General features: G+C 39.3%; 1 long non-coding RNA gene across 1 annotated transcript; it reads left to right on the top strand.

The window, feature by feature from the left end:
* Positions 1-245: 245 nt before the first annotated feature.
* LOC147364542 (uncharacterized) lies at positions 246-8,820 on the top strand. The gene is made up of 3 exons (XR_015134642.1): positions 246-581; positions 3,254-5,648; positions 8,558-8,820. It is a non-coding gene; the product is annotated as an uncharacterized LOC147364542 (long non-coding RNA).
* The last annotated feature ends 336 nt before the right edge of the window (positions 8,821-9,156 follow it).

The following is a 9,156-nucleotide window of genomic DNA, read 5'->3' as shown; positions in this document are numbered from 1 at the left end:
CCAGGGACTGAACTGCGGTCTCTTGCATCTCCTGCGTTGGCAGGTGGATTCTTTACCACTGAGCCCTCTGGGAAGCCCATATACACATGGTAGCACACAGTGAATTTTCAGTAGGTATTTTAAGTTAAATTATGTGAATTATTCTTGTCTTTCTTGTTATTTAGAGTCATTTTAAAATAATTTTTAAAAGAATTAAAAAAAAATTTTTTTTTTAATGTTTGGCCATGCTGAACAGTATGTGGGATCTTAGTTCCCTGACCAGGGATCAAACCCATGCCCCTGCTGTGGAAGCATGGAGTCTTAACCACAGGACCACCAGAAAAGTCCCCTGTAGATTCATTTTTAATAGAGGAAAGCAAGAGGATTTTCTGATTAATCTTTGAAAGAACTATACATTTCTGATTTAGAATATCATATTTCTTAAGATTTCTAAGGTTCATAAATACCATATTATTCAGTTCACTTAAGTATATTTGGTTGTTTTCCAGGTAAATCTATGCCAGAAAAAAAAAAAAAAAAAACACTGAATCTGGAGTCATCAAATCCAAATCCAAGAGGCCTGGCTGTCATGTCTTAAGCAGGTAACTCTATAGGGTCTCAGGCTTCTTCATAAAGTAGGAAGAAACACTTGTATACCACCTAATTCACGCATACACTTGTATGGAAGAATAAATAGCAGAACACAGGTAGAAGTGCTTTTCTCATTATAAAATACTTGTCAATTAGAAACTGTTATTGTTGTCATGACTTATAAAATGGGCAAGGGGTATGATTTCCCTGGCCCCAAAATCTCAGACTACCAAAGGCAGGACCATTCTGAAAATGTAATCCTAAACCTTTTGGGGTACAGGAGTACGTTTGCAAAAGAAAAGGAGATACCATTTCCTATAAAGGTCAGCCTTGTCAGCTCTCCAGAAAATCTTTTGTAACAAAGATTTACCTTTCCAGGTAGAAGTAGAAAAGGTAAAGAAGCAAGAAGTAGGAAATGCTTTGACAAAGCATTTGTCAAAGTGACAAAGTGTTTGCCCAACGCCTTTCTTAAGAGTACCTTTTCCTATTTATGTATTTGCTAGCTTAGTTAGTTCCAACAAATTGAACATTCTTAGTTGCTAATAATGAAAGCAGAGAGGGGTGCACTTGAAAAAGGAGGGCTGGGTCAAAGCAGACTAAAAACAGGCTTAAGGATTCAAAGACCTTTAGCAATGGATGGGATTGATGAGCTTCTCTGGTGGTGCTGGTGGGAAGGAAATCTGCCTGCAATGCAGGAGACCTGGGTTCAATCCCTGGGTCGATCCCCTGGAGAAGAAAATGGCAACCCACTCCAGCATTCTTGCCTGAAGGATTCCATGGACGGGGGGGCCTGCTTACACCAAAGGGAACGATCCAGTAAAGACGTAAAATAACTGGCCCATAACTGTATGATTGGAGGGACAGCACTGACAGTGCTCCCCTAGGGTTTGTGCTTTGGGGTTTTGTTTTGATTTTCTAATAAGAAAGTAAGGTAAAGAGGAGAAAGAAGGGGGAAAGAAAAGAATATATCATTTAACTGAAAGGAAAGCATATCTGTTCCTCATCCCTTACAGAAGAACCTGGAACATTCATGAATATGTTTGAGAAATGCTTGATTTTTAATAGAGGGTATAGCTTTTTTCCCAAGAAAATCAAACATTAACATCATCTTCACTTTTTAGACCCTGTTCTAAAGGGAGATAAATAGTAAAAATTCTTTAAAGTTTCATGCTATAAAATATTTTTTAGAATTCCGTTCCCAACAGTGGAGAGTTGGAACAATGCACGTGTTCAACCAATTAGAGGATATTTGAGTAAACCACGACTTAAGTCTATCAAACGTATAACCACTGCAAGTGGTATTACTGAGATGATGAATAAGATCAGCAAATGCTTTTGTCATAGTGAAGCAGGAAGGAGGACCACACTGTATGTGTGTACGTATGGATGGCATTGATCAAAGAGAGGATTCAGAGTAGGAATCGACTGTATTGGAGGAAGGAAAGAGATCGAAGTAGATCAGTAGATATAAAATGAATTAAGTTAAGAAATTTATAAAAAGGTGTGAATTTCCATAGCACTTTATGGAGAGATAAACAAATCAAGGAGAGGTGGGCAAAGCTGGAATAATTTGTACACTTTTGACTCCAGGAGTGAGGAGGCTAAGAACATCATGGGAGGTTGCAAAGTAAGGTTCTGGCTTCAATATCAGCTATACTGGGGCGAATATAGCTGATTGGGATTAAGATGAATTGGTATTAAGATGTACACACTATAAAACAGGTAACTAATGAGAAGCTACTGTATAGCACAGGGAGGTCTACTCAGTGCTCTGTGGGACCTAAATAGGAAATCCCAAAATGAGGGGATATATGTATACGTACAGCTGATTTGCTTTGCTATGCAGTAGATACTAACAACATTATAAGGCAACTATACTCAATAAAAATTAATTTAAAAAAACATCAGCTACACTGAGCACTCCCTTTGCCCAGTGGCTCTGACAATGAGGCACCTTCCTTATGATAAGAAATCCCATGTGTAAATGTGAGAGGAACGTGAGAGACACAGGCGCCAATATCTTGACAGACAGTTTCTAACCGTGAAAAGAGGGTATCCACATGTGCCAGGAGACTGCAGATTTGTTGCTTCTCCCTTGGTTTTATTGCATTCAATCCGATATTTTTCCCTCCACACAGTCACTGGGACACACTGAGAGAACTGTTGCCTGGAAGGCATGTGCTATACAAGCTACCTCCCATGTTAGCTGGCTGGGATTGTAGCAAGCAGGCCGAAAACCAGGAGTCAACAGTTACTGTGTATATTCACAGTATTATCATATGTTTATTTTTCCTGGAACCAGTCAAAAATCCTCTTTAGAAACAGAAGGGATATCAGTTCCTCAGTCTCCCATTCTTTTCTTGTTAGTTATTTTATTGGATTTTTAAAATAATATCAAGGTAAATATAGAAAATATTAACAATTTTCCCCACTCACAGATATTCAGTGTTAATATATAATTTGTATCCTACCACTCTTTCTCTGTTCTCACACAAGAATATAGGGTTTTTTCCAATTTGAAAGTGATACTACACTAAAAGTATTATTCTCTTAGCAATGTCTATTCAAGAGATGACACACAGAGATGAAGTAATGTGTTTATGGTCACACAGCTAATGATGGGAAGAGCTAGGATTTGAACCGAGAAAGGTGATTCTAGATCTGAGCTTTCTTTTTTTGGCAGCTCCGTGGCTTGCAGGATCTGAGTTCCTCAACCAGGGCTCAAAAAGGTGCTCCCTGCAATAGAAGTGTGAAGTCCTAACCACCAGGAAATTCCTGGATCTGAGCTCTTCACCTCTGCAAATGACTGTCTTTGACAGAAGAGAAGAAGGCAGAGAACTGATCTAAGGGAGCTGATCCATGTTTCAGAGACAAGAGGATGAAAAGGAGCATGCTAGCCTTTGGTGATTTTCCCTCTTCATTCTGAACTCCAGCATTTCTTCCTGACTTCAGACATCCTCTGTGAAGACTTGTCTCGCCGTGAAAAGGTGCAGCCAGTGGACTGTGGGCTCCGTATCTCCTATGTTGGCCATATCATAAATGCTCAGGAGATGGTGGTGGTTGGTCAGCTGCTTTGAGAGTGTATAATCTACCTGTCCATTCCTAGCAAGCATCCATGCATCTTGAGTTAAAATCATTACTTGTTGTTTGCTTTCACAATCAAGCAGCTTCTGGTTCTTGGATTAATGAGGAAAGATGTCAACATTGTAGCCTACAAACACTCTTGGATTCAAGCTCAACATCATGACAGATAATTTTATAACCATGGGAAAAAATGTACATTTGTGCCAACTGATTTGGGACATTTAGTGGTTCTTTTAATTAAAACTCAGACAGGAATTTTAAATTTGTTACTGCATAACCACTGATGATGTCAAGGAATGTTTCACTGATCCTAACTTGTAAGAAATTGCTGTTTATAATGTACACATCACTCTCTTCCTCACCTTTTCCCACCTTCATTCCACTTTCACACATCTGCTTGTATCTTATTACCATGGCCTCTTAAAAAAAGAAAAAGAAGAAAGAAACATTTTGTCCATTAATTACTGTGTTACTATAAGATGTATATTGGAATTCTAATGTTCATGTTTATGAAATAATCATGGAATTGCTGTATGTCACATGAATTCAATTTTGAGTCCACAAATATCTGAGCAGTGACAAGTGTGCCCTGCAGTATACAAGGAACTGGGGATACAAATACTGTACATAGTCCTTCTCTTGTAGGAAGAGGGAAAATAGATCACCTATAGCCCAGAGGGCAAAATGTAATAGAAGGATGGGCACACTACAGAGGAAGCACAGAAAAAATAATGACAAGAGAAGAAATGTTAAGGAAGTCTTTATGGAAGAAGTAGTTGTTTATTTGGGTTTTGAAGTATGAATAGGAGTTTGACAGGTGGTTGAGTAGAAAAAGAAAGTCACTCAAGTCAAAGGGAACCACATTTGCAAAAGCACAGAGGTAAGAAATTGTATATATGTCTGCCATTTATTGATCATGGACTATGTGGACAGATGAAGAAAGGGTACAAATAAGAATGGATTGGATTCATGGTTTTGAAATTTTAATTTATTTGCACCTACTTCAGTATTCTTGCCTGGAGAATCCCATGGACAGAGAAGCCTGGCAGGCTATAGTCCATAGGGTTGCAAAGAGTTGGACATGACTAAAGCGACTTAGCACTACACTTGCTATGTGCCAGATACTGTTGTTTTACAAATACTTTCCTAATCCTCATGACAATTTAGACAAACCACTGGACTACAGAATTGAAATAAAGCCTCACCTTGAAAACCTAGATGATTGGTCAAGAAAAAAAATGGTAAATGTGGTATTATAGAAACAGACTCAAGAACGTTGAAATCCATATGTAAATCTCCTCCAGCAATAAGTCCTTACGCCTCACAGGAGATCGGGCTTGATCCTGAGCTAGAGAAAAGGGATTGCCATGTACAATTACCTGGACCTTTTCACACAGATGTCCTGTAACCCTCAGCATCAGCCGGGAGGCACACGGTGGTCTCCCCATCTACACGTGAGACTTGGAGAGGTCAAACAAGTTATCCAAGTCACACAGCAAGTAGAGTGAGGGGGCTGGAATTTATCCAACTCAGAATCTATTTCTCCATTGCATGTCTTCCTAGAAAAGGGCCTGAGAGAGCCAGACACCAGGAACTTGCCTCAAGCTACCCTGCCCTGGTATGGCTACAGGTAAAGTAGCTGTGTGTGGTGATCTCTTGGACAATCATTGCTAAGGAGTGTGGGGAAAACAGGTGGGAGAAAAGGCTTTCTCTTTGGGGTACTTGGCATTTAAAATAGGTATCTGATGATGCTCATTAAATACTTAATGAAGCCATGTGCCCTTCCTTCTTTGCCCATCACAACATGGGCCTGTCACTGGAGACAATTTATGACATACTACCTCTTCCCCCTTCCCCCAAACAAGTCCTGAGAGATACCAGAGTAACTGAAATTAAGCCATTCTAGAAAAATGGGGATGCATGGTCATCAGACTCTTAATAGTTGTCATTTTACAGGACCGAAGCTCAGGAACATTGGAATCCATATCCGCCAGGTAGGTTTTTGTTTTCTTTTTTTTTCTTAGAGTTCCTTTTATTGTACCTTTGTGATTAAACAGCTCAAACATACATAATATTTCCCCCTCACAATTCCACCTCCCCTTTCCATATCCTCCTCTTCCACTTCAACCCTTATCCTTCTACTAACTCACCTCTCTAGTACTGCCTTATCTGTCTTTGTTACAGAAAAAACGGAACTGGTACATTAACTCACACAAAGGTTTTGGTGACCAGAGCTGACTTGATATCTGCCAATCCCTTTCAAGGTATATAGTCTGCATTTTGAAAAAAGAAAAGAAAAAAGACTTCCTTGAGACAGTGTTCTTTATCTCAAAGGAGTGACTCCAATGGCAAACTTTCTGACAGTCTTCCTTGGGAGGATGAAGGAAGGATAAGGATGATCCTTATGATAAGGATATGGCATGATAAGGATCACTGGCATTTTGTGATAGTCTCTCATGAGCTTGGCACAGAATTAAGTACTTGCCTATGTGACTAATTCTCACAGCAACCTGCTGAGGTGACATGAGCATCCCCATTCAGAAAAGGAAATCACAGTTCAGAGAGAGGAGATGTTATTAAAGCTGCTCACTAAGGCCAAGGGAGACTGGAACCTGGGTGTGTCTGGTTTCCAAGTCCTAACCCTCTCTGGCACTATGGTCACATCCCTACAAGGATATAATGGGGTCTTTCTGGTCAGCCCATTGGTATTGGATGGTCCCCTCCATCTTCTAGACCTGGGACAGATACAGCTTGCACACAGCAATGAATTGAAAAAAAGGCAGGACTCTGCATGTTCCTCCAGAACAGAACCAGTGCCCCAGATTTTAACCCATGAACCTGGTTGCTTCTGTGCCTTCACTTTGCCCAGTCTGGAGGTCTTACTGCCATTCAGGTGCATAGAAAGTTTCCTGAAATGAATGAATTAAAAAGCAAGACCAGTGACCCAGACCCTACATCTTTACACTGACCCGTGCCTGTGAATTATTTCACGGCGAGTGGTCTTTTCCAATTGCCTTCAGGTGTTAGTTTAAGCGAGTAGATTAAAAAAGAAAATTTGAAAAGATTTTTAAGATTTAGTAAAACGGAGCAATTGATACACACCAGTCCAGTAATGATGCCCTACAAACCTGTCAGTTTGCACTAAAGTGACAAGAGTAGCTGAGGGAAATCCTTGCCCCTCGGTTGATGGTCATAGACTTGGTCCACTTTGATGAATCACCTAGTTTGAATTATTAGACAAACAAAATGTTTGCCCTGGCCCAGAATTTCCAAAGGCCCCTGCAGGATAAAATGATCCCTTTCCTATGAGTATTTAATTTTATAATACGCATAATGGTCTCGTGAAGCTTCTTGTTCTGAATTTATCAGAGCTTTAAACGAATGTCATGATCTGTTTAAATTTAATGTTTAATGTTATCCAGTTAAATATTGTTGATCTTTTCTTGTCATTGCTAAACTTGCCTACAGATGGGGACTTTCTCGTTAGAAATGCAGATGCCTAAATACTGCTTTGAAAACAGAAGGGGAAAAAAGCATGTCTACAATAAATATTGCAGCCAATTAGGTCTCATCATAGTAATTTCTCTGGCTTTGTAATGTTTGTTTACTGAATTTTGTAGGGAAATTGTTGCCATTTCTGATCTCCAGACTCATAAAACCTCCATCCTTATGTTTTCTTGCAATGGGAAGTTATAACAATAATAAACATTTTCTTCTTTATCAGATCACATCTCAGTTATGAGTTAGACATTTGCCGATCCAGACCCAAACAGTAAATCTGTACACATTCAAAGAAAACGCTCATACGTTTCCTAAAAACCCACACATTGATATTGCTTACTTTTCAGCGGGGGTAAATGGGGGTCTTAGAGACCTCCTCAGAACAGGCTGGAGTTAAATAATATTGCATGTTTTTCATTTTACTGTGATGAATGCAAAGCTATTAAATAACCTTTTAAAGAGTTGGTGTAATTATCTGTAAACAGTAATGTTACAAAAAAAAAAAGGTCAAGTTGTCCTGCCATTAGATGTTTATGGATATAAACTGGATTTATGTTTCCATAAAACAGGCACCGACTAACTAGATTAATTCTCCACAAACTAAACCAACTGTAGTAATATTTAGACACAATAAAATGATACCAATTAAAACAATTTTATTTTTTGTGTCATATTGATTAATGGCGCACTAAAATTAACCAGAGACCTTAAACTCCGAATGGTTGGCAAAAGTCATCCACAGCTCAATATTATTACCAACAAGAAGAGCAGTTAAGTGAGATGGCTGTGCAATAGTATGAATATTTAATTAATAATTAGTCATGTAATTTCTCCTCAGGAATTATTATCCCTCAAACTGGTTTGTGAATTTAATTATTAGCAGCCTTTTTGTTTCCATGTCCCCTCATTACTGTCAGGATTGATGTAACATAAACTTCATTAAAAATTAAAGCAAGAGTCTTAATTACAAGGCTACCCTGACTGAAGTTAGAATTAGCCAAGTCAGTGATGTGCAAATGAGTGCATTATTTAAGAAACATGCTGGAAGTAGTTATGCTAATGTGGGAGGTTCGCAGTAGCAGACCTTTTCACTTGCAGTTGCATATTCATTAAATGCACTATGCAAATTTAATGTAGCAGTCTTAGTAATGCGTTGTTAATTTATTCAGATTTATTGAGTACGACTTGTAAAAAAAAAAGTACAAATTTAATTACTCTATCTAGTAGGGATGGTATTAGGAGATAGCAGAGGTTTAAAATGTGTTGGTCTGGATTACTGCAGTTTGATGGAAGACGTGGTATCAGAGGACACAGTTTTGATAACTGGGCTTGAAAGAATATTTGATTTACTTATGGAATGATCTAAGAAATCACTAAAATGGCACATGTTCCTTCCCAATAGGAAAGTAAAAAAGTCTCGGTTGTATTAACTTAAGAGCTAAAGCAGTGCTGAGTCCACAGCCTAATGGTCGTAATGACTCTACAGAGACCAGTAAAGGTTATGGATGGAGATCCGTGTGAAGCAAACTGTCTTTGTGGAAAGTTCACTGGTGGTTGGCGGCACCTCCGCGGTGCACCCGATGAAACCACAGGAATCCTGGCATCCTCTGCAGCAGAAATGCCCTGGCACCCAGCACGTCAGTACTACCTTTTCAGGTGGGTTGACACCTGGGCTCCACTTTCAAGAGATTCCAAGCCCAGGCCCCAGGGAAGAAAGCACGTCCTTTCAAAGAGATACGTAACTCCTGCTGGCACCAGTCATCATGGCGTCCACACTTAACTGATGGATGTGCTGGGACTCCTCTTCACGCATCTGTGCTCGCCTAATTCTCTGGAAAACCCTGCAGTGAAAGTTTTCTCATCCTCATTTTATAATTTCCAGTCTCAGCCTTGGTTTTCTTATCTGTAAAATGGTGGGGAGGGAGGTGGGAGGGGACACGTGTATACCTATGGCTGATTCATATTGAGGTATAGCAAAAACCATCACAATATTGTAAAGTA

Source organism: Bos grunniens, chromosome 10, assembly GCF_055505025.1.
Source record: "Bos grunniens cultivar Pamir isolate PY7600 chromosome 10, Bosgru_T2T1.0, whole genome shotgun sequence".
Lineage (NCBI taxonomy): Eukaryota > Metazoa > Chordata > Mammalia > Artiodactyla > Bovidae > Bos > Bos grunniens.
The sequence above is the reverse complement of the archived record's forward strand: the minus strand, read 5'-3'. Positions and strand labels throughout refer to the sequence as shown.